The 26,501-nt window shown below is 42.6% G+C and overlaps 1 protein-coding gene and 1 long non-coding RNA gene across 3 annotated transcripts in view; one reads left to right on the top strand and one right to left on the bottom strand.

Moving 5' to 3' along the window:
* The window catches only part of FARS2 (phenylalanyl-tRNA synthetase 2, mitochondrial), a 533,375-nt gene that overhangs the window by 429,925 nt on the left and 76,949 nt on the right, over positions 1-26,501 (top strand). The window lies entirely within an intron of this gene.
* Positions 219-25,198, bottom strand: LOC104668585. The gene is made up of 4 exons (XR_748843.2): positions 25,071-25,198; positions 24,804-24,930; positions 3,283-3,359; positions 219-692 (listed from the first exon to the last, which is right to left on the bottom strand). It is a non-coding gene; the product is annotated as an uncharacterized LOC104668585 (long non-coding RNA).

Below are 26,501 nucleotides of genomic sequence, written 5' to 3'. Positions count from 1 at the left end.
GTAACTGTGATCTCTGAGGGGTCCTGTGGGTCTATCATTCAGTAGCTCAAGGGCAGCTGGACAGAGAAGCGATTAGAAGTCTTGTTCCTGCTCCTTCACTTGTTCACAAAGATACTTTATTTTTATTACTCTGGTCCTGCCAGTTCTCTTCATCTGGTTTCCTGTATCCTTCCATATACAGTGATGCTGAGGGGTTTTTTTGTTTGTTTTATTTGTTGTTTTAAAGAGAAAAGGGAGTATACTTGTTCCTTCAGGGCAAAACAAAGACCAGTGGGAAGAAAGTTATCAAAGGTCAATTTCAGCTCCTCACAAAAAGCTTTCTAAGGACAGGCTGTTTGTGAAGGGACTAAACGTGATTAAGTAGAGCTGGGCAGTCACATGCGACCATTGTCCTGAGGATGCTCACCCAAAAACTCCGATGGCCAGGATGTTGACTGATGGCTTACCCTGGAGAGTTGACATCTGGAGCCTCCGCTGACAAGCAGCATGGTCCACAGATGGGTGAATAGGGGCCATGGTTCTGTGGGCTCTCTCCAGAGGTGCCTGAGGCTGGCATCTCGCAGTGTTGTTAAACACGTGGCTCATAGCTGCAAGTATGCTGGGGTATGCTGACTGGGCAGGCGTGCGGAGGTCATGATGCAGCTCCATCTTCAAAACAGGAAGCATTTCTCAGAGATGTAGTCTCACAGATTCTAGAAAGATTTGAGAGGAGACTGTCAGAGAGACACAGAGGCCTGGGTGTGTGTGGATGAGGTGACTTCTAACTGCTTGATAATAAGGTAGTAAGCTTTATGTTTCTATCGTATTTATTTTCCCCTCAGATCAGGTTGTCTGAGCCAGAACCACGTATTCCAGAGCAGACATGTTAGTGACCTGGGATAGAGCGAAGTACATTCTAAACAATTTCTGGAAACATAAGGGGCTGAGATGCATTTAGCCATTTGAAAAGATAATGGAAATTTCAACTAATTCCTTTGAGGTTTAACTGTATAGTATTGTCTTTTTAATCCTTTCACAAAACAGACCCTGGAAGGACTCAAACTGGTAAGTGAGAAGCCAGTTACTACCAACTACTGGGCAGCTTCTTGGCAGGAGGTAAGAGCTTTCTGCTTCCTTTTTAGGACAGTTCCACCCTTCCTTGAGTGGAAGGAGTTGGTGATGTGGCTGAATGTCATGAGGGTTTGGAGAGGAGGTGGCTGTAATTGCACAGGCCCTGGCATTGAAGAGACCCGGGGAAGGGAGGTACCTCTGGGTCCATGGTAGGATCTGGAAGGAGGAAGGGAAGATTCATAGCATAACAGGTCTAGGGTGCTGCACTTGAAAAGTCTATGGTAGTTATCGGTTCATGGAACTCAACTAAACCCAAAATACTGGGTACCTCATGTGTGCAGTGCTTAGTGCCAGGAATGGTGGGCTATGTAAAGAAGAATCCAGGGACTCCCTCAACTGACTTAGAATATTTAATTTCCTAACTAAAAGAAACATAACTAAGAGTCAATAATACTGTTTGTTTGTTTGTTTTGCTTTTTATGTAGTGTAAGGCACAGAAATATGCTCAGTAAACCCTTGCTGGTTAATGACCACTGCAGGTCCCTGAATTTGCTTTGAGTTGAAAGAAATGCCACCAACATGCCTCCCCAGGAGTTCAAGTCAGGAGAGCAGCCAGCCTGACTATGGAAGAACTATACGGTGCCTGAAGTTCCAGGAAACTTTCCAGTTGCAAGGACAGAGAGCAGTGCTATTTAAGTAAACAGTACATGATAGCTTTGCTGTATACCAGGCCTGTACAGTGCAAGACACTGGAGGCAAAAACAGACAAACAGACAAAATAATTAAAATGTGGTTAAGATCATATCCAAATGTAAATTAGGTCCACCACTGTGGAAAACAGTATGGCAATTCCTCAAAGACCTAAAAACAGAACTAACATTTGACCCAGCAATTCCATTACTGGGGATATACCCAAAGGAATATAAATTGTTCTCTTATAAAGACACATGCACACGTGTATTCATTGCAGCACTATTCAAAATAGCAAAGACATGGAATCCACCTAAATGCCCATCAATGGTAGACTAGATAAAGAAAATGTGGTGCATATGCACCATGGAATACTATGCAGCCATACAAAAGAATGCGATCATATCCTTTGCAGAAATATGGATAGAGCTGGAGGACATTATCCTTAGCAAACTAACACAGGAAGAGAAAATCAAATATTGAATGTTCTCACTTACAAGTGGGAGCTAAATGTTGCAAACACATGGACACATAGTGGGGTACAGCACATACTGGGGCATATCGGAGGGTGGAGGGAGGGAAGAGGGAGAGGATCAGGAATAATAACTAATGGATAGCAGGCTGAATACCTGGATGACAAAATAATCTGAATACCAACCCCCCATGACACAAGTTTCTCTATATGACAAACTTGCATATGTACCCCTGAACTTAAAATAAAAGTTAAAAATAAAGATTATATTTGGCTGGGTGCAGTGGCTCACGCCTGTAATCCCAGCACTTTGGGAGGCTGAGGTGGTCGGATCACAATGTCAGGAGATCAAGGTCAGCCTGGCCAATATGGTGAAACCCCGTCGCTACTAAAAATACAAAAATTAGCCGGGCGTGGTGGCGCATGCCTATAGTCCCAGCTACTCAGGAGGCTGAGGCAGGAGAATTGCTTGAACCCAGGAGGCAGAGGCTGCAGTGAGCCGAGATCATACCACTGCACTCCAGCCTGGGCAACACAGCGAGACTCCATGTCAAAAAAATAAAAAAGATTATATTCTTTGTTAAATATAACTAAGTGAATATAAACAAAATGAAAATTTGGGGAAAAAGTAAGATATCTTTTGGCATTAAAGATAGCCCCTTAAGAAAATGACTATCAGTACCAAACATGGAGCCATCCAGCTAAACCCACAGAATTCTAGAACATCAGAGCTAGATAAGCCCTTAGAACAATCTGTCCAAATCTGTTATTTTACAGAGGGGGAAGTGGAGACCCAGCCATGCAAAGGTATTAGCAACAGTTAGTTTACATTTCTTTCTGGCTGCATTTACAGTGGGTAAATACATCTTAACTTTAGTGGGTTGAAAAAGACAGGTGCTATTTTCCTCAAAAAATATTTTGGCTGCTGGTGATCGACTCTTAGAGCAAAAGAAACACTTTCTAACATTGATGTGGGATTTTGTGTGTGGTGTGTGGGTTTCCTGAGCTGCCGAGCTTTTCCACAATCTCCTGCTCTATTATTTTGTAGCCCACTTTCCTTTAATGCCCACCATCAGAGAGGTTCTCTTTACCGTTCCTCTGCTCAGCTCCTTCAGAAGTCTGTGTATACCGACAATAAATAGGAGGTCTGAAAAGAGAGGAGAGGTTTTTAAATTTGAAAACAGATGAGAGGCTTTCTTCCCTCAAGGGATGATGGTGGGGTTTAGTAGCTTCAGCTATGCTGAATTTTACTTATAAATGGTGATGACTTCTTATAATGTGAGGTTTATTTTCTGTTTTATATGTATCTTATAAGTAGCCACATAAGCAAATATTTAATTTGTTGTTACTCTTGTGCTGTTGGGCAGCAGCAGCTCATATGAATGATACTGTACCAATTCAAGCTTGGGAATGACTGTTGGACACCCAGCACACTGTTAGGGTTATCTGTGTGTGTCCATGTGATACTGAAATGGCTGGTCCCCTGGTCAAATAGCCAGAGAAACCAGAGGGAAAGTGAATTCTTGAACTTCATTCAATTAAATGAATTGAAGTTTAGATGTTTTTTACTGTTTAATTCAGGCAAAACATTTGTTATTCTTTATGTAGAAATAGCTGAGGCAAAAAATGGATGGCTTTGAAGGAATATCCAAGTTTGAATCCAGGTTTTACCTCTTCATTGCTATGTTACCTTGAGCAAGTTTCTTTTGTGTATGTGTGTGTGTGTGGTTTTTATTTTTATTTTTATTTTTTTGGCTCTTGTCGCCCAGGCTGGAGTGCAGTGGCATGATCTCAACTCACTGCAACCTTTGCCTTCCGTGTTCGAGTGATTCTCCTGCCTCAGTTTCCTGAGCAGCTGGGATTACAGGCACCTGCTACCACGCCCAACTAATTTTTTTGTATTTTAGTAGAGACAGGGTTTCACCATGTTGGCCAGGCTGGTCTTGAACTCCTAACCTCAGGCGATCCACCTGCCTCGGCCTCCCAAAGTGCTGGGATTACAGGTGTGAGCCACCGCACCCAGCCCACCTTCAGCAAGTTTCTTAACTTCTCTAGGCCTCAAGGGCTTTAATCACTTGTAATGATGATAATAGTGCACAGTGCTTTCAAGGTTATATTTTAATAAGCAATATAAGGTACCTAGTGCAGTCCCTGAAAACAACAAACAGATGTTAATTCCCTTTCTCCTAAGAAAGTAGCCCTGGAAGGGGAAAATAGGAGTCATTCCTTGACACAGAGCAGACGTGTTATCCTGGCCTCCTTCGCCATTGCCTTCTGTGGTCAGTACTTGAACACTGTGCCTTTGGCTTCCATCAGCAGATCCTGAGAAACAAACAGAAAATTACTCCTGTAGGCCCCATAGTAAAGCTTGCTGAGGGTTGTCCATTCCTATCGCTCAGCCCATCCCCCATCCCCCCGGTCCCCTGGTCAAATAGCCAGAGAAACCCCCTGTCCCGCCTATAAAACCTTTTGTGAGAAATGTTTTAAAAAGCAAGCACCAAGAGTTCGTGTGCCTCAAGACAAGGGTAAATTTAACTCTAAGGGTTTCGTAAGTGACCATTTTTCCTTCACTGTGGCTGGAGAGAGCCTCCGAATGCGTCAGCCCCCAGGGCTTACTGCTGTGTGCTCTTTTCCCTGATCTCAGTAGTCCTGTACTTGCTAATATTTCCCCTCATCATATTGCAGTGTATTAGGAGAGGGCTTTGATGCTGTTCTGTGATATTATAGGCCCAAGTCAAGAACTTCCAAATCCTGCCCTGCTAGTCATTTGGCCTCCTGATGTCAAACAGAGGTCCTGAGATTCAGAGAGTGAAGCAGAGTAACTGCCAGCACCGCCTTCTCACCTGCAAGAGCACCCAGCACCTTGTCCGGAGTTGGGCTTAGTGGAGGAGCTGGTGAAGGAGAAGAAGAGGCCGGGTTGGCTTAAGCACGCCTTGTGCCTCCCTCTAACCCCACAACTTCAGATCCCTTTAGCTGCTTGCACAGCTCATGACCTATGAATGGGAGTGGGGAAGAAGCAGGCAAAATGGAGTCTGACATGAGAAAAGTGTCAGTAACATCCTATTTCTTATGTTGATTCTTGATTTCTATCCTATTCAAACATTATTTTATTGGATACCTTCTTTTGTAGGCCTCCTTAAAATTTTCATAGAATGAGGCAAGATATAAACCCTTATATAAAAGTTGACAGCGGTGTATTAATGATATATGCAGCCAAGCATGGGTGCGTATGCCCAGAATACACAATGTATACAGAGGACATTCAGTGGCCAAAGCTGGCTAGAGTTGCTTTGGTCCTTGATCAAGTCATATTTAGATCTCTCCACCCAAATAACTTATATCAATACTGACTAGGTAATGTGTATTCAACGGGCAGTACACCCCCGATCACTGTGGATATCACAATTCAGGAAATATTTACTTACAGGGCTAAGTAAACTTTTAGCTTCTAGACAGTAGAAACCATGTCTTATTGTTCTTTATGCTTACGGTACTTGGCCTACGGCTGATACACAATGGATCATGAGGGGTGACTAGATAAATGAGAAATTTTAATGGCAAGGTTATTCAGAGTAAATGAAATGTAGAATAACGTAATATTTTATAACGAATGGCATTTTGGGCAAGTTATTACTTGTATGTATTTTTAGAAACACAAACTCTTCCCCTAACCAAATGCTTCTGAGTAGGATCCTGCTTTAATGGATAGAAAAACATGAGTTCTCATTAGTATGCACAGCACTGAAGCCCAGTTACATTTTTTTTTTAAATAAGCACACTTTTTAAGTGTTGCTCTGCAGTGTCATTGCTCCGAAAGCTTATCACATTGTTCATTTTCTTAGCAGGCCCAGTTCTACTGATGGTGTAAAGTTTCAGCCGGGGCTTCTCATAATTATTGCTAATTCTTAAGACTGAAATCAGGTGGCTTTTTATTTTTAGTGTCCTTATTGTGCTCACTCAAGACTATATATTCAGCAGTGTGCAGTCTATGCCTGACTGTATAAAAGACTGGAATGTTCACGCACTATAATGAATAATGAGTGTCAGTGAACTCATTACAGTAAATCCTTAGGTAATTACTTTCTGCCTTAGTTGGGGGACGTATGGTAGCATAAGCTAAAATTATTTCATCTCCAGACAAACCCTGAGGTGGCTGTTAGAGTTAAATATAATTCATTTGCAGCATGTTTATTATAGTTAAATTTAACTAATTTAGGGCCTGTTGCTGGCCAGAAGCTGAGGAGGAGGAAGTTGCAGTGTCCATGAGTACCTCAGAAAAATGAGGCTTCATGGCCGAGCTTTCAGAGCATGACGTAAGAGTTACTCCCACTCTGTCTCTGCTCTTCCTGTCCCCAGAGCTAGATGGGTTTGTTCATGAAAGTGATTGGCTAATGAGCTCTTCGGTCTTAGGATTAATGTGGTGTAGCACAAGGAAGTCTCAGCGTTGAGCTGGGGCTCTGCTCAGTTCTCTCCTCTGTTTCTGCTGGAGCTTCCTGGTGTTACAGAAAGAACTATGGTGTTCAAGGTCACTGTGGTATGAATGGATTTATCAGCAGACGCTGAGGCTCCCCCTTCTTGTGCCCCACTTGCACTCAACACTGTAGGGCCAATTTGGGCGTTATTTCTTCCTAAGCCTTCCAGCCTGGAAGACTTAGCTCTGGAAAAAATAGGAAAGGACTTACTCCAGGAACCAAGCACATGTTTACACAGGATGGTTTAACCTTTAAAGATGTTGCCATGGAAGAGTTTTTAGATTAGATTTTGCCTCATGAACGCGCTTCTGAGCTGGATGGCTTGCTCTCCCAAAGATGTTACAGGGACACCCGCGGGAGAAATCGCAACAGCGCTGGGAGGTGAGGCTTCTGAGCCATCGCTTGTGTCTAAGAACATAAGCCAAAAATCACTGTAGGGGGACTGTTCCCCAGAAGACAGGGACCATGCCAGGAGAGGAAACACAATTCCGATCATCGTGAGGAACGTGCATTTGAGGAAGACGTTGTCCTACTTTTCCACAAAAATACCATGTCTCCACTCTGGAAATCTGTGCACTGTGCTAATTGCTCAAGAGAAGGTAGCAGTTGGAAAAAGTCCAGAGAAGGATGAGTAAATGAACACAGGAATCAGTCGGTAGCCGTGGGCACAGCAAAGCCCCTTCAGTGGGAAGGCAAGAGTGAAAAGAAGACAGCACTGAAGTCTGTGGAACCTAAAGCGACTTTAGTGGGGTTTCTTCACCAATACAAAGTGCAGAGCTAGCAGGGTAGGCACACCCACCATGCCCGTGGTGGCCCGCCTGGAGACTCCATTCCAGGACAGCCGCCTCAGCCTCACTATCCCCTGGCCACATCCTGGCCCTTCAGTCCCACAGTGACGCAACTTACAAGCTGCAGAACCATCTGCTTCTTAAGCCAGTGTTCCTCCCACTGTACCATAATTGCTTGCCTTGTGTCCAGACCCTTCTGAAAACTTTTCGATTTTACTCAAAACAAATTTTGGCCATGGAAATGGTTTGTGACTTTAATGGGCAAACTGTGATATAAAAAGTAAACTATGGGTTACATAACTTCAGGGGCAGGTTAACTTTTCCAGAATTCTGGTCTCAAAGTAAAGATTTAGTTGAGGCTATGAAAATTCAGGAAAAAATAAGAAAGCATTTCTACACCTCCCTCCTTCCCCTTGCGAGCCCCCCTTAAAAATAGCATCTGAAGTTTCATTGTAGCTGAGTCACTGCTTGGTGTGATCTAGGGCTAGGCTGCAACTGGACCTGTCAGAATGAGGCCACAGTGATTCATGATGAAGCTAAGTTTGGTTGCCACTGACAACATGTGTTCCTCTGTTCTTTCCCTGGAGTTTGGAGACACTGTATTTTGCCTTTGGATTAGAAACACCTTTGAATAGTGAGAGTAATATGATGAGATGGGCCACTGCAATTAATGCACCCTCTGGGCCCTCTTGCTGTGACACCCTAGCCATTTGTTAGGGGAAGGTAGGAGTAATTAGCATAACCAAAGACCTTTGGGGCTGTGAAGGTAATGTATCTCCTCTGCCTTTGCAGTTTAGCATCAAGTCAGTCTACCAACCAAGAGCCCCCCAGCACCTTCTCTGGGCCCCAAACTGTGCTTCCCATTGAGGAAAGGCAAATGATGGAATATGCGGTCCCTACCCTGAAGGAATTTGGGGAAGCACAAGCCAATTAGAGAAGCACTCTCTGCTTCCCATGTTGATTATACTCATGTATGTGTCAGTTTCCACACCAGTGTGCGCCCGGAGGGCAGAAGCCACATCTGGTTTTGCTGTGCATGGCACCTGTGTTCCTGAAGCTGAAGTGAACAGGTCCAGCCTCCAGCACCTGCTTCCCCACTTCTGCCATCAGAAAGACTAGTTCGGGAAAACATTTCTTCATTCCCTTCCTAGGGTGCCACGGTTGATAAGGCCACAAATTTGGGCCTGTCCATTCTGGTGCAAGTATCTGCAGAAGTAAGAAGAGATCCAGGTTAGCAAGGATACAATTACAATGGTTTTATTTTTTTAATGGGACTGAGGCAGTGAGAAAATTCTGTGCTCCCCGTCATTTATGCAGACTTCAGCTAAACTTATGCTAGTTGAACTCATGCCAGCTCTGTGGAAGTGAGGGACAGATATAAGAAACATGGGGACTTTCCAAGAAATGAAGCTTCTTTGCTGCCATGTCAGTGATGCTTGTTTCTGATAAACTCAAACTTATGGAAGTGTAGAGTAGAGCTTCCCAAACAGGGTGCCTTAGTTCACAGATTTGCACACAGGGGTGCCAGCATAATGATCTCTGCAGCTCTTGGGACACCTTGGTGTGTCTGGAGTATGAGATGGACTTGAGATATGAATATACATATAAATACGTAATATATATAATGTATCTGTCCAACTTAGGGGACTAGATAGACAAGATGTTAAATGCGTTCCTCTCTGGATGGTAGGGTTTATGGAATCCTTTAATCATTTTACTTATTTGCGTATTTAAACTTCTGAGTCTATAAGAATTTATTGTGTGTGTGGAAGAATTCTTTCAGCCCAACCAAATACTAGCCAAAACATTGAAGTGAATCGTATCAGCATTCGGTGATCCAGCCAAAGGTTTATGTCTATGTTGTATTCAAACACTGACTTAGAAACCATTTGCCCTGAGGATGTGTCCTGTTTTTTGTCAGTTTAAAAATGATTGTTTTCCGTTACTGCATTCTTATTAGAAAGAAAAAGAAACAGGAAAGCAGATGTCACATATCAGAGAAATTGCCACATCTTGATAGATTCACACCATTTATTTTCTTTGCCTGTAAGCCTAATATTGGCAACAGCCCAGACTGCCAACTTTCTTCATTTGTCGACATTCTTATAAAGTTAACTTCCTGTTGAGGATGTTTTTGACGGAGATATTAAGAGAAAGACTTGTTGGTCAGATGTTGGTTCTAGTTGGCCACACTGTAAAGGCCAGTGGGGATCGGACCCTTGGCCGACCCATGCAGAGGTAATAGTTTGTAAGTTGGGAATTCTTATTTCCCGGCAACTGTAGACAAGGAGCAATGATTTGCTATTGGTATTTTATATCATGTTTCATTTGCAAAATGTTTGTGGTCATTCAAATTTGTTTTTTTTCACAGTACTTCTGTGAATGCCTGATTTCTCTTTGCCTAGACTCTCAGATTCTTGAGTGGGTGGATGGAGGTGTGATATTTGCCTTCTTCTCACATAGGAATGCCTATAACCTAAATGAGATCAATATCATTTCGTTCTTCTGGGAGAAGTACTATTTTTGCCAGTTACCAACATTATAAAATACTTCCATATTTGGAACTGTGGCATTTTGTGCTTGGAGGGATTTTTTAAAGAAATTGTCTGGTCTAGTTCCTTCATTATACAAATGAAACCATTGAGACCAACCCAGGCAAAGGGAAGTTCTCAGAGTCACAAGAAGTGGTCAGTGGCCAGGCTGAGGCCAGACCCCAGTTTCCTTTTTACTACTGGTCATACTCTGTACTTTCTACCAATATTTCCCAATTACTATGGGGAATTAATAAAAAAAGTTTTTTAATCTGCATTTTTTGGGGGAAAGAAAAATTACAGAGTTATGTCACAACTTAGGTGGTCAATAAATATTTGGTGGAGAAGGTGTTTGATAAAGTTGCATATATTTACCTCTTGAGTCAATAAAAATACATTATATTTGCAGATAGACACACACACACACACACACACACACACACACGGTGATAAGTAGCTGGTAACTGCATGTGGGCTGTCAGTCAGTACAGGGACTTGATTGTCGTGTGTCCCAGTCTATGTGGCTCTGTTCAAAGGAAGAAGCTCTGGAGAGGAGTGACCGAGAATTTTAGGAGACAGAGAAAATAGACTTCTTTTCAATGGAAACTTATCGGAATTGTTGAAGTGAGAAAGCCAGACACATCTCTACATGTATTTTGGTATCAGTGTAGTATTGTCTGCGGTAACTCTTTGTCTGGTCATGAAATATGTTACTTGCCATTCCACATGTACCAAATACAGTGTTAAAAAGAGTCCTGTTCAGCTGGGATAAATCACAGAACAAGTATAGTAAGAACATTACCAAGTGATTATATAGTATGTCTTTGAGATTTGTGTCTCCAAGTTTCTGAATATTTCATTTTGAAAGAGTAACTTAGAAACCATAAAGAGAAGTTGCATATAAGTGCCTAGGAGAGCTGATCTTTACCAAATTCAGTAAAAAATTCAGAGATGAATAAAATAAACCTGGACTAATTCATAATAACCTACAGAAGATACATTGTTTTCGTTATTTTCCATTGGCTAACGTATCCAGTAGGAAGTTAAATGTCACTGTCCTTTGCATAGCACAGAATTTGTTTTCCTAATCGCCTTTCCTACGTATTGAACAACATCTTGGCCATAATCATGGCATGTGCTGCATTGAACCTAAGGTGAAAATCATTCTTTTTTTCTCACCTGAGGGAAATTTCACTTTTTTACTGAATGAAGGAAGCACTTAAAGTATAAATTAAAATAAAGAGAACTACTATTAAATTTGGTTAGGCTCATATAAAAAAATAATAAAATGGCACTCAAAACAACCGGACTCAAGTTTGTGACAGAAAGGCTTAGTTTAGTACAGCCCATTTATGTATGTAAGAAGCTGAGACGGAGTCTCGCTCTGTCGCCCAAGCTGGAGTGCAGTGGCCGGATCTCAGCTCACTGCAAGCTCCGCCTCCCGGGTTCAAGTGATTCTCCTGCCTCAGCCTCCCGAGTAGCTGGGACTACAGGCGCCCGCCACCACGCCCGGCTAATTTTTTTGTGTTTTTAGTAGAGACGGGGTTTCACCGTGTTAGCCAGGATGGTCTCGATCTCCTGACCTCGTGATCCGCCCGCCTTGGCCTCCCAAAGTGCTGGGATTACAGGCTTGAGCCACCACGCTCAGCTGCAAGAAGCTTTTCTTAAGGGCACTTAAAGATGTCAGCTGCAGTCATAAAGGATACACACTTGAACTGAGTGTGAGATGAACGAAGGGATTCCGCTCTTGTCTCTTGTTGATGAGTTCATGTATTTGATTCTTCTCTTTCCTCCTACATTCTCAGATGAGGCATGGCCTTCAACTGGATTTTGTATTTGTTAAATACAAACAATACACATATTAGACTGGATATATATTTGCAAATTCAGATTTATATCATCTCCTATTTTAACATTATGAGACTAACAATATATTTTATTGCACATGCCTGTGATGTCCGAGTTTGGGATCTGCTTTAATTCTCAATAACATTCTAATAAAACCATTGCGAAGAGCAGAGCTAGCCATAAGGACATTTACAATGTCACATGAAGGTGGGCTGTATGCCACATGCCTTATAATAATCTATGAAATGATCGCAAATCGGATTTTTATGGAAAGTGTTAACAGCAGTTAAAAGAATTATATTTGAAGCCATATTTCTGAATGTGAGACTTTCATTTTGTTTAATTATCTATTAAATGCTCCCAAACTTACTAGGACTTAGTGTGTGCTTTTATTCTATGTTAGTAAGAGAATATCTTGGTAGTCAATCTCAAGTGTATGCCCCATCTTATGACTGCGAGATTCCCTCTCTCATTCTGGTATTGTCCCATGATGTTTGCTGCTTTCTGCAGTCAATGTAGACAGACTTGAGCCAACTTAAATGTTGTCTCAATATTTACCTAGTACAAAGAAAATTCCATTTGAGAAAACCACAGAGTATAGTCATTCCTGGAACAACCAGGAGATGGTTATTATCATTGGAAACAATTATTTTTAAAAATCGATCTCAATTCAGAGGCATATGTATATTTAAAGCACCCACACATCTAAAACTATTCTCAATTAATTTCATGAAATGTTATTTTTTAATTTAAAACAAACCAAAGATGATTAATTTTTATGTAACCAAAGATGATTAACTTTCATATAAATTTGTGAATCAGAACAAATTCTTGAGCCAACCATGTGTCTCGTTTTTTTTTTTTTTTTTTTAATATGGGCATGGTATAAATACTGAACATCAAAACAACCATATTTTAAAAGGCCTGGTCTGAAGAGGAACCATAAAGTAGGTAAGGTTTGTGTTCTGCCTTCTTCTATCTCCTCCTGGCTCCCATTCAAGTTATTTCTTCCAGCTTTCCTCTCTGGCAAGGTACAAATGCCCCTGCCTCTGCCTCGCCCCCTCACACTGTAATATTGGTTCCAGAACTTGGCAATGAGCCAGCATAATCAAATTCCTCTGGCTAGACTTCTCTGGCAGTAGAGCATTTAAGTGCTCTGCTCCAAATACTTTCCAACAATCAGAACCAAGATACCTGTGTGGGAGCCAGTGCCATAGGTAAGTCCCCGTTAGTGACAGTGGCCTTGCAATGATGCTTTGGGAAATGATCCTGGCTTCAGTGAGTAGGACAGAGAGGAGTGGGTACCCAGCCCATGCAGAGCCAAGCAAGGGGCTGTAGTCAAAGAGTCAAAGGCAAGAGTCATTGTTCTTCCCTGTGAGCTTGTGTAGCAGAGTGTGTGTTCATTTCTCACACATATAGTTTGATCTCGCAGCTACTTGAAGTGTTCACATGTCTGTTTGCTGACTCGATTGTGAAATTCCTGAGGGTAGGAATTATGTCTCATGCCCAGCACCAAGGAGGAATGCAGTAAATGGGTGAGGAATGAATGAGTGAATGAATCAGTCTGTCAGGCAGTCCGTTAATGCAGATGGCAGCAAGGAAAGTATGGATTCAAATGGTATCTTTGAAAATTGCAAGAAATGGATGGATGTGGAAAACAGAGAGATAAAACTAAGAGAAAAGCAGGAGAGATCAAGGCATCAAAGGCTTGGAGCTGAGCAAAAGGAAGCGCCTGGGAGACAGTCGTAGAAATGGGAACTCAGTGAGAAACCTCATGAGGGAAGCCAACAGATAAACAGTTTGTCAAATCTCTTTCTCAAAGAAGCATCCTCTAAAAGGTACCTGCGTTTCTAGCCTCTCACATCCCCTCCCCTTACCACACTCACCCAAGTTCCTGGAGGTCTGATAAACAGACAAAACTATTTTGTAGACTTAGCCGATGTCCATGTTTTAAGGGACATTTCCATCAATGCTTGAAGGTTGCCATCCTTTGTAGATTTAGGAGGAAAGGTAGATGGGAGGGAGATAGGAAATCTGAGCTGGTGCCTTGAGGAGACGCTTTGGCCTCCTGGAAGAGGGTACCTGTTAGCCGGGATTAGCCCCTCAGGCCATGGCTTCTTTCAGAGGCACTAAGTTTACATCAGAGAGGACATGCTTTTATAGTCTGTGTTGTCAGTGCTGTGCCCTCAACCACTACTGCAGATAGCCTCTTACTCTCTAAGTAAATAGTCTCTCAGGGAAGAGATCCACCTCATTTCACACATAGCCATCCTTTGTAATACGAGGGCTGCTTGCGCTCTCATTGGCCTCTGGAGCTTCAAACATGTCTCATTCCCACATCCTTCAGAAGTGCCGAAGAGGGACCTACCTGGCTGAGTGGTATGGAAGCTAGGAGGGAAAGACCCTGGTTTGTGCTCTTTAAAGTCTGTGAGTTACAGAGGGAATATGATAAATAATTCATTTTTCTATCTTCAGCCCCTCTTTCTCCAGAGTTTTGGAGTGAGCTCTCTAAATTTCCCAAGAACTTCTCTGAAAGTTCTACCAGCTGACCGAATGCGGAAACACCTGCTGTGTGCTTCCTGGAGATTTTCCCCACTGTCTGTTTTATAACCTGGTGAATGAGGCTGCAGTCTTGTCTTGATCCGGAAGTGGCGCCTCTTGGATCAGAAGGAATGTCTGAAACACATTGATTTGTGGCCGGAATCATAAGCTAAGCTCTAGGAACATCCTGCCAGAGGCTTGTCCTTAGGAAATAGTCTCACAAATTTTTTTGCTGGAGAAGAGATGACCTGCTGCAATTGACCTTCTGTTGAAGGCCGGAGAACGGAGGTGACAAAGCAAACCTCTCAGTTTCTAATGCTTCCTTCAGGCTATGCTTTTTAGGGGTGATCCCCTCTATATCCTGAGAGACCTTAGCCACGCAAGACATTAAAACTTGGTCCTCAAAATGAGTGATACCAGCCTGTGGAACATAATTGCGACCAAAATGTGCCCTGGGGTCACCAGCCTCCTTCTACCCTTCCCTCTAAAATCCAAATAAAAACATTAAGCCCTCCTGCACTGACCTGCCCTGTTGAGTGCTTTTGCAGATTGCCTGGGAGGTATTTATGTCCTCCTGTCTCCTCCAGCTCTAAATTCTGGCTTCAAGACCCTCCTCCATCACCCCTCCTGTCAACACTCCCTGCGGTGTTAACATGCCCACAATGCTGATGGCCTTACTTCCCTCTTTTCCCAGGGTCTCCTAAACAGTACAATGGCTTTCAAAAGAAATAATGGAGAGGAAACTATTAAAATTGAATTTCCACATTGCAGTTTTGACAGTTTATCAGTGATTCATCACCATAAAGAATCTCTTACTCTCCATCCTTGCCCTGTGAATAGATGCACACCAGGAAGCAGCCGTCTCTTTAGAAAATCTTCTATCCTTTCCTGGTTTTTCCTAAGTGCCTGGTCCTCCCAAAACTCCTATCTTTTTTGTCCTGACTAGGAGGAACCCTCACTTCCCCCATCCACACCCCCCAACACACACATTTCCTTTGTAACAACACCCTAGAATGAGATCCTTTTACTTTCCGTTTTTAATTCCCAGTTCCTGAGAGCCTTACTTTTCATAATAAAAAAAAACTCTTCAAAGTGTTTTCCTAAAGAGTTGTTCTCCCTCTAAAGTTGAATTTCTTCCTCCAACCCAATATGGAAACAGCTATAGCCCGGTATGTGCCCATAGCAATCTTTCCTTCCTGCTACATAATCACAATTATTTTAATGATTATTTGATTTCAACAGAATGTAGCGTAGCGTGGATGCTGTTAGGGTCTTGATGAAGGCATGAGAAACAATGCTTGGGCTGGGCGCGGTGGCTCAAGCCTGTAATCCCTGCACTTTGGGAGGCCGAGACGGGCGGATCACAAGGTCAGGAGATCGAGACCATCCTGGCTAATACGGTGAAACCCCGTCTCTACCAAAAAATATAAAAAACTAGCTGGGCGAGGTGGTGGGCGCCTGTAGTCCCAGCTACTCGGGAGGCTGAGGCAGGACAATGGCGTAAACCCGGGAGGCAGAGCTTGCAGTGAGCTGAGATCCGGCCACTGCACTCCAGCCTGGGCGGCAGAGCAAGACTCCATCTCAAAAAAAAAAAAAAAAAAAAAAAAAAGGAAAAGAGAAACAATGCTTTTCCTCAGAGCACTTCTGTGTGCTTGGACATTGTGCGAATGTGAACAAACTTGTACTTCAGTAAAGGTGCCCAACCAACACTGAGACACATAACCAGGAAAACAAGACTGCAGCTGATGGTCAGAGTAGCCACGGGTTAGGCATGAGTGGCCATGGGTTATACATAAGCACCCACAGCACCAGCTTGGGCAGCTGTCACCTGCCATTGTTTATCCACAGGGTCAACTAGAACAGGGTTTCTGGTGGACATCTCTATCAACAACACAAGTGAACATAGGGAAAATGTTAAATGAGAATTATGATCAACTAGAATTAAAAGGAAAATCAGTCCACCCTGTATTTCCCATACAGCTGTCCCATCCGTCCTGCTATCAGCACCACATAAGATGTATATGGAAGATGGTTTATTGTTACCTTTTTATTAGGCTGCTTCTAGAAAATTCAGCAAGTACCCACAGTCCTACCACCTAATCAATAACACCTGCTCAACATTTTGGTATATTTCCTTCTAATTTTGTTTTCATGCACATCTCTTTTGTTCTGCAGAAAGTACAGCCGTTGTCTTTTTTTTTACTTCTACAAAGTACTGTTATAGTAGCTCCAACAACCAGTGAAAAAAAATTTGTTCTAATAGAAAAATGAGCAGCAGCTCAATAAAACAGTTCACTAAACAGTTTATCTACACTTATAGCCAGAAAACAAAATTTAAAAGTTTTACCTTACCAGTAATCAAAGAAATGTAATTTAAAATAATGATTCCATTTTTCATCTACAGTTAAAAATATATAAACAATAATACCTGCTTGCGATGAGGAAGTATTGACATAATCGCTCTCGTAGAAGGCTGCCTTGAGTGTAAATCTCCAAGTTTGTGTTTTGTCAACACGAATCAGCCTGGAAGTGCCCATTCCCTTGATCTGGTAATTCTGCTTTTTAACAATCTGTGCTAAGAGATTTATCTGAGAAAGGTTCAAAGATTCTTTATTAGAATTATTTATTAGCATTATTCTTTATTAGATTGAAAATCTGGAAGCAACCTGAATGTGACCTATTGAGAAACAAATACATTATAGTTTATTCATCTGGACAAGGAACTATTTTACAGATATTTAAAACATTTTAAAGAACAGTTGCGCACCTTTGAAAAAAAAAAGTTCGCAATATAACAATGGGCTTAAAGGGTAAAGAGAAGAATATGTGATCTAGTTCACATTTTATAAATATTCATGTTATGTCCATGAGGGAGAGCAGGACAGCAGATCCAGTTTTCACAATGGTTATCTGTGGCTCACAGGACTACAGGTGATTTTTACTTTCTTTATGCCTTCCCAGAGTTCCCAAATTATTTGCAATGAGTATTTCATTTGTGTACGGGGGAAAACGTTACTTAAAAATGGAAAAAGAAGAAAATCACTCCTTCGCAGCAGCTTATGAAGCATTTTAGCAATGAAAGATAGGGAAATCCCCAAGATAGACAAGCCCTTTCTTCCCCTTCTGACTTTGGCTGATCCAGCTAACAAACTGCGGACTGTATTCTCAAGAGATGGAAGAAATGAAACAGGCTGTAGCAGGGGCCTTTACTGAAGTCTTCTCAGCTTCCTTCCAGCTGTTGCTTCTCCCCTCCCCTTCCTTCTCTGGCTCCCTCCCTCTTTTGGTGCTTTTCCTGAGGCTGGTGGCTACATTTGTTCAGTGCTTGAAGTCATTCTTTCATCAATAATTTGTAAAGTGATTTAGAGCTTTCTAACAGCAGCCTACAGTTTGCTCTGATAAACTAATGCGGTAAAGAGTCGGAATTCAGGCTGCTGGGTGACAGACCAGCATGCCATTTTACTCTGCCCTGGTCAGCATGTGGTTTGGGTTCTGCTAAAAGGACACTTCCGACTCTACCTCCATTTGTTTAGCATTTCTCCTCTCAGTGAACTTTTAGTAGCTGAATGCCCAAAGGAGGAGACTACAAAAAGCAAATTATAGTACATCACCTTGATGGAATATTACCTAGCTGTTAAAAATGACAGTAACTAGGTTGCAATGTCAAACAGTGTTACCAAAGAAAAACAGGAAACAAATTCATATCTATATATAGTTACAACAATGTAAACATATACATTTGTATTGGAAGGAAATAAAGGAAGCAGGGAAAAATGAAAATTTAATGACAGATGAGAAATGTTTTAAATTCAGCAATAAATATTGAACTTTCACCATGTGCCAGACACTATGCAAGTCTCGTGTATTTTTTTAAGGTAGTTTAATAATATGTTAAGTTGTAAAGAAGTATAAAGTAGGGGTGATGGAATTCATTTGCAAAGATGTTATTATGGGCAGCCTGGCTCTATCCGAAGGGAACACTGAACGTGTCATTCTTTTCCATGCTGAATTTATGTAAAACGTACTGTGATGGACTCCAGTATGTCTGTTCAGTCCTCAGTCAGCAGATGGGGCTTTTCCTTCTTGCCTTGCATGTCACTCTTTTATCCATGCACTCAGTAGATACTGAGCCCTGCTGTCAGCCAGGTCCTGTTCAGCTGCAGCTGATACACAAGGACCAGGATGACAAGGCTCTGCCCTCACAGAGCTTGCAGGCATTGGGAAAGACAGACGCTAAACTACATAAGTGAACAAGTTCGTTTGCAATGTGATTTCAAATGGTGACACCTGCAGTGACGAAAAGTAAAGGAGTGTGTGGGGCAGAGAGTGAAGGGAAAAGCAGTAACTCATTTTAAGGAGAGTTAGGGAAGACTCCTCTGAGGAAGCAGGGAAGTGAAGGAGCAAACCACAGAAAGGCTGGGGAGGCAGTGGGAACAGCACGTGCAAAGGCACTGAGGCAGAGCTGAGTTTGACATGGCTGTGAGAGGAAACGCGTTCAAAGAGGGAAGCTGGGGCTGGGACGTGTAGGGCTGTGTGGGCCACAGCCTGGGGTCTAAGTGAGATGGAGAGTTTTAAGGGGTGGGACAGATTTACTCGTTTAGCATGTGATCTGACTTCTTGAGCGAATGGCCTATCAGAGAAGGGGGTAGCAGAGGGCTGTTAGAGGCTTTCAGCCGTCCAGCTGGCCTGGACTGGGAGGGCAGGCATGGGAATGACGGGAGTCAGGGTCTGCTCTGAAGGCAGAGGGCATAGGGCATGCTGTGTGGGGTGTGAGAAAAGCCAAGAGACGAGGACACATCCTGGGTTTGGGACTAAGTAAGCAGGTGAATAGTGATGTCATTTTCTGGGAGGAAGAAGGAAGAGGTTTTATTATTCCCGGGTGAACATTTGCCTAGCTTTGATTCCAGTGTGCTAAGTTAGTCTGGGAGCTGCTCCTCACTCCCAGAATTCACGGCTATCTCTTCATGGCAGGAAAAGGATTTCTAGGGATACAGGAGAGACCGCCAGCCTAGGAGCTGGGAAGCATGAGTCTGGTCCACCTCTGCTACAGAAGACCAGTGCTTTTTTGTTTTTGTCTTTTTCTTTTTTTTTCTTTTACTTTAAATTCTGGGATTCATGTGCAGAACTGCAGGTTATTTCCATAGGTATACACGTGTCATGGTGGTTTGCTGCACCTATCAACCCATCATCTAGGTTTGAAGCCCCGCAGGCATTAGATATTTGTCCTAATGCTCTCCCTCCCCTTGCTCCTCACCCCTTGACAGGCCCTGGTGTGTGATGTTCCCCTCCCTGTGTCCATGTGTTCTCATTGTTCAGCTCCCACTTATGAGTGAGAACACGTAGTGTTTGGTTTTCTGTTCTTGTGATAGTTGGCTGAGAATGATGGTTTCTAGCTGTATCCATGTCCCTGCAAAGGACACGAACTCATTCTTTTTTATGGCTGCATAGTATTCCATGGTGTATGTGTGCCACATTTTCTTTTTTTTCTTTTTTTTTTTTTTGAGACAGAGTCTCGCTCTGTCTCCCAGGCTGGAGGTAAGTGGCCGGATCTCAGCTCACTGCAAGCTCCGCCTTCCGGGTTTACGCCGTTCTCCTGCCTCAGCCTCCCGAGTGCCACATTTTCTTTATCCAGTCTATCATTGATGGACATTGGGGTTGGTTCCAAGTCTTTGCTCAAAATAGCAGTTTTATAGAGAGAGTATAACTTTGCCTCTCAGAACATGGTTTCTTGTATACCTGCCTAGCTTGCCTTTCAGAGCTTTGTCAACTGCTTAAAGCCTAATTCAGGTGCATAACAGTGTCATCATTGTTATCTGCATTCCTGTGCGTGAGCAGTCACAGCCCAGGTCCTCAGAGAACCATCCCTGATGTGCCTGCTGTGTTAATAATAAACCCCACTGACAAGTCCCCGGCCCCTCGCCTAGTTCTGCTGCACGCCCATCGCCTGCCCAGCCCTGTGCACTAGTATGCAAAACTACAGCTGAGAAAGAGTCCCTTCAAGAGTGAGACCAAGGAATGTCCTTATGAATCCCTGAGTATCCAGCAAATTAAACTGGCACGTCATTCTCTGAGGATTCCTGCCAACTAAGGTGATTCGTTTGTTTTCATTGTCACTACCTTCCTATGTTAGCAAATGCTGCGCTTTGTTTCCAAGGGCTATTTCCATCACCCTTACCCTAGAGTAAGCTAGCTGTATAAATGAAAAGCTGCAACAAGGATCTAGCTTCACCCTCCAAGCACTGCTTAGTGCTTCCAGTCAGGAAGCTTCTTTCTCTCTCTTCAATACCGTCTCAAAAATCCCAGTGTCTGTCACCTGAAGGAGGCATCTTTCACATTGAATGGAGAGGTGGAATGGATTTTGAAAGGATAATTTAGGGAGCTAATCTCAGCCATCAGATGTTTTTCTTGCTAACAGGAGCCAATTCTATTATGTTTGTGAAAGGACTCTATTAAGACAGGTTTCTGTGACTCCCAGCACTCTATTTAAGCTTCTAAAGTCATTCAAATTGCCGATTCACCAGCCAGGGAAGAATTTGTGTGCCTTCCCCCTTAGCAATCAAGGGAAAAAAATTAAGTGGAGCCAGAGAGCAATTTTCTTTATAATTTCTTTTCTTGAAGTAAAGAAACTCAGAATCCTTGACCCTAAACACCATGGAACCCATGGAGGCTCGTGATATCAGTGTGTGGGGTTGTCACTTGGAGGCAGGAGGAGGCTCGTGATATCAGTGTGTGGGGTTGTCACTTGGAGGCAGGAGGCTCTTCACAGCCAGTTCAAGAAGAAGCAGAGCCAGCCGCAAGCAGAATGGAAGCAAACAGGAAGGGCTCCTGTCTTTTGGGGACAGAACCAATCAATAGTTTCTTCACATCTGCCATTTCAAGGAAGAATTTTCTTCCCTTGGACATATAGTTGCTTTTTCATAAAGGATTCATTATTTTTGAGCCAGGTACAGGAACCAAGATTCCCCCTTGGTTTCCTCTGGGTCTCTTCACGCTGAAGTATTGAAAAGATTTAGGTCTGGAGATCCAATGGCTGGCTTCAGAGCTGCCCTGTCCAATCCTTCCAACCCATCCAAAATCGTGGCAACGGAGGTGAGCAGTTAGGCCTCTTTCCAACACCCTGCAAATCACTATTGCACCGGGATGGCTTTAGTCCTGAGGTGACTGGCCTACTGTGTGACCACGCTGAATGAGGGGTGTCCTCCAGACCTGGCCAACTCTGCTGCACCGAGTAGACAGAACTCGGATTGGGGAGCAGTTTAAGCCAGAGTGACTCTGGGCTGGAGAAGGCGTTTTAAATTCTACCTGGAGTAGATAAAGTGTATGAGGTTTTGGCTTTAGGCCTAGGGGGCTGGACGCTGGGGCAAGGGGAACGTGCTACACCCTCTCTTGGACCAGCTACCACAGGCCTCATCCAGGACCAGAGCTGAGGTTTCACTCAAGCGCTTCCTAGGAGAGGCCCATATCAGGCCCCTTCCTATTCAAGTCTAGTTGCTTGACAATATTTCCTCCAATTTCAAGGTAAGAAAACTCTCCTTGTATTAGCAAGAAGAATGAAGACTGTAATTTTTAAATGATGTTATTTAGATTCAATAACTTTAGAATACTCTTCCCATAAGACCACTCGGGGGATATTCAGATCACTTCTACTGCCTCAGGATTCCCACGTGAAGGGTGAAAATGATGCTGGAGCTGAATTTACAGCTCCTGGAAGCATACCCAAGAAAGACCGGTGGACGATGAGATTTCACCTCTGTTTCCCCTGCATTTCTTAGCACAGTGCCTGGGCCATAATGAGCACTCAGTAGATGTCTGCAGAAGTCATGCAGGTTTGATATTGTGGATGACGACAGTCTTTCTTTCTATGAACTTCTTAGGCTGTTTAAAATTTATCTCAACCTCAGCTGCCAAAGTAATAACTAGCCCTTGCTGTATCTTTTGGCAAACCATATATTCACTGGCTTGGCCTCAGGTTTCCTTTCCCGTCGATCAAAACATATTGGCTAAGTACTCACTCTGCACCACACACTGGGCTTGACACTGTAAAGTCATGCTCAGAACTGACTTTGATAATAGGAGTTTTGAAAACTTTAGATTGAAGGAAAATAGATAGGCAAAAGCTAATGGGCTTTAAAATACTGCTTAATGGTTAAAAATCTTAATCTGTTTATGTTGACCAGTGTTAGCAGAGGAATATGAAATTATTTCTGTAATGTATACAAATCAGTAATAGATGCTGGTGTGAAAATATATGTAATAATGAATGTATTGAATTTATGGCCTGTGAACATGTGGGATATGACGTGTGTGTCGCTAGTTTTATATCCTTGTATGTTGGTCCAGATGTTTAAAAGGTGTCACAAAGGCCAAATCAGGGGTGCTGTCACCAAGCCCACCAAGTTGCTGCCAACCCTCCCAAGCTTCAGAGGTAATACTCTGGCTCTTTGTCCCGTCCTCCTTTTTTCTTCCCCCCCAGAAATGAGGATCCTTATAGAGTCAGGTTAGTCAATACCATATTTCCCTTCCCCATCCCATTGTTTTGTGTTAGACTTTGTATTAGGGAATTTGTATTTCATCTGTTTTGCAAAACAAATATTAATAATAAGTTATTATTGTACTCCTCTGGCATAGTAACATCCAGTTAGTTTACTTTACACATAGCAAATCCAGCCTGACGTTCATCTTTAATGATCTCAGGATAAATGGTTTTAAGGTTAAACAGCCACAGAGACAACTGTCACACATTGTCAGCTGGAACAGATGAAAGAGAAAAATGTGGCATCTGAAAAGCAACTTGCAAAATGATCTAAATATTTTACTTTATTTTCCGAAAACCCTCACCAGATCTGCCCCCTCACCACTAATCCTGGAGCATCCTGATGACTTCTGGGAAATCCATTGCTTAGCTTTGATGGAGGGAGGGAGAGATGAACAACCGCTTCCCAAACCGTGGCTGTTGAGCAGGGTATTAATGGGCAAGGTGGCTAATGCGTTTGCATTGTTCTGCGGAAGTTTTGCAGTGCTTTGGGGAATCATTTATCCTTAGCAGTTGCAAGGTGGCCTGTTTTCAAGTAAACCTAGAGTAAAAATCTAGTTATCTATTGCCATGTAACAAACTGCCTCAAAACTTTGTGACATAAAGCACTGATTTTATGATGCTCGTGTGTCCTTGTCTCCGTTCTGTGATGCTGGGGCCTTGTCTGGGAATACTCAAAGACTAGAAGTGACTGCTTGACTGGGCTGGGATGAGGCATCTTTACTTACACATCTGGTGCTGGACACTGGCTGTCTGCTGGGACTTTCTGGGGTGATGGCTGGAGAACATTCGCCCTCTCCAAGCGGCCTGGCCTTCCTCACTACAGTGGCCTCTGAATTGTTAGCTTCCTTATACGGTAGCAAGTGTGCAAGTCGACAGGTGGAAGCTCTGCTGTCTTTGTCACCTAGCCTCATAAGTCGCATAGCATCACTTCCACTGTCCTCTACTAGTGGGAACAGTCATAAAAGCCCACCCATTTTCAAGGCAAGAGGACATAGCCTGTGCCTTTCAAAGGGAGGATTGTCAAAGCCAAACTGGAAGATCATGTAAGTTGGAAGATGGCTTTGCTGCTGTGTTTGAGAGATTGTGCTGTGCTCTATGTAGAGGTTTCTGTAGGAAATAAACAAGTTGAGTTCTCTGGTGAAAACACGTTTGAAAACGTGGTAATAGGAATATAGCTAATCCTTAGCATTTCTTGTAGTAGCTAAGGTCAGTGTATGCTAGGCCTGGTACCTGAGCAGTAGTCTTGATACTAAGTTGACAACAGGTAGCCTACAGGAGTGTTTTCTAGCTATTTGGAAATTGAAATTCAACCAAAAAAGCTACTGCTGCTCTGAATCAGTTACGTCATGATACCTTAGACCTAGGCTACCTTTTTTCCTGAATAGTAGAAGGTTACATTGATTAAAAATTATGGGGAAAGTAGATTCCTTCATATAAAAATTGGTTAAAGTTTGACTCTATTCTCTGTTAAAGTAAGAAGCTTTTTAAATAATTGAGTTCTTCAAAGGAATTTTTATATTTTATATTGTTTTTACCTATCTAGCCATGATAAATAGAATCAGATAAGAGACCGAGTGTGAATATTCAGCACAACCTTCAACCAGGTATACGTATGTATTTCTCTCTATGTTCTAAAGGACTCAGCAATGTGTAGTGCTTATGAGTTCTCATTTGACAGAGGAGGACTCCTATGTGGAATGCCATGTAACGGCCAGGCGCGGTGGTTCATGCTTATAATCCCAGCCCTTTGGAGGCCTAAGCAGGAGGATCGCTTCAAGCCGGGAGTTTGAGACCAGCCTGGCAACATAGTGAGACCCCCACACACACTTCTACAAAAAAAAAAAAAAAAAAAATTTAGCCAGACTTGGTGGCACACACCTGTATTCCTGGCCACTGGGGAGGCTGAGGTGCGAGGATCGTTTGAGCCCTGGAAGAGTTTGAGGCCGCAGTGTGCTATGATCACACCATTGCCCTACAGCCTGGGTGATAGAGCAAGACCCCATCTCTAAAAGAAAAAAACAGATAAATATATATATATATGCCATGTAAGCTTTTACACTTATTTGTTGTCTCAATTCTGGTTTTTTCTTGAGCAATTTCTTCTTTTCATTCTCATGAAAGTTAAGGTGATGACGCTGTGCTTACCCACAAACTGTGTGTCCACGTAGCCTTCACTGCCATTTGTCCTGAGGCTTTTCAAGAAGTTCAAATCCTAGAATGATGAAAACATCTCTCAGATCCCAAAGTGACTTAAGAACCATGCTAGGAATTAATCCTGCTCCGTAGGAAGTTACGCAGCAGCAGCATTTGTGGCAGTGCCACAGCAAGCCAGGGACTGGCCCACGGGCCGTATGCTGTCATTCCCAGTGCTCTCTCTCCCTTCCAGAGAAACAGGAATTTGCCACACGTCTATGACTCATTTGCTGGAGCTGTTAAGTGATGATGGTGTTTACAGTCTCGGGGAAGTAAAGTCACCACTTACTGAACACTTCCTGTGTGCCGTACACTCAGTCGTAACCACATTATTTTATTTGGGATTGACGATGATCCTTTAAAGGAGCTTTTCCTGTCCCAGTTTTACAGATGAGGACATTGAAGTTCTGGGAGGATGAGTAACTGGTAGAAGGTCACACCGTATGTAAGTGATGGACCCAGCCTCTCTGTCTACTTTCAGCTGATTATAGAGATTAAATTAGAAGCAGTTCTTCCTTTCTTAGAAAAGTAAACCTAGTGGGAAAGTCAGAAACCATAAAGGAAAAGAGTGATTAATTTAGCCACATAAAAATTTAAGGCTTCTGCTGAACAAACTGCACCAAAAAATTGGGTCAGGGATGTATAACAAACTAGTGGGGTGGGGAAGGAGACTGCCAGGCTGTGATAAAAGGCCAATTTTTAAAACATAACAAAGAACTCTTTAACAGTCAGTGAGCACGAGATATACAGACTGCTGTGAACATAGGACAGGATGCTCACCCTCACTCATGATTAGAGAAATACAAATAATTTGCTGCAAATTACATTTTCAGCTGTAGGTTTGACAAAGATTTTAGAAGTGGATAATATTCAGTGCTGTCAAGCGTGCAGGACAACAGGTATCCTCCATCTGCATTATCTGTGGATATGCAAATCGGTACAACTCTATATTGAAACTGAAAATACACATACTCTTTGACTCAGCATTTATTTATTCCACAAATATTTTAATACAGATATTCACAGATATGGGTCCTGCAGTATTCATTGCAATGCCAGAAACTTCATCAATAGAAGACTGATTAAATAAATTATAGAATGTTTATACTACCAAACACTAGTAGCCATTATTATTGTTATTTTTTACTTGAATCTTGTTTTTTATTTTAGCACTTTATACAGCTTGTCTCATTAAGTATCACCCAGCTAAGATTTTTTTATAGGGCATGGCACATATATTTTGTTTTGTTTCCTTTTGTTTTTGCTCTGGATCTCATGGGTAGCAAGTAGAGATGTGAAATTAAATATTCCACAATAGGTATGCCCCCTCAAGTAGCCATTATAAAGTGTTCTATACACCATTAAGTAAAGACGACAAAGATA

This window comes from Rhinopithecus roxellana, chromosome 4, assembly GCF_007565055.1.
Source record: "Rhinopithecus roxellana isolate Shanxi Qingling chromosome 4, ASM756505v1, whole genome shotgun sequence".
Taxonomy (NCBI): domain Eukaryota; kingdom Metazoa; phylum Chordata; class Mammalia; order Primates; family Cercopithecidae; genus Rhinopithecus; species Rhinopithecus roxellana.
Note: the sequence above shows the minus strand (reverse complement) of the source record. Positions and strands in the feature narration are given on the sequence as shown.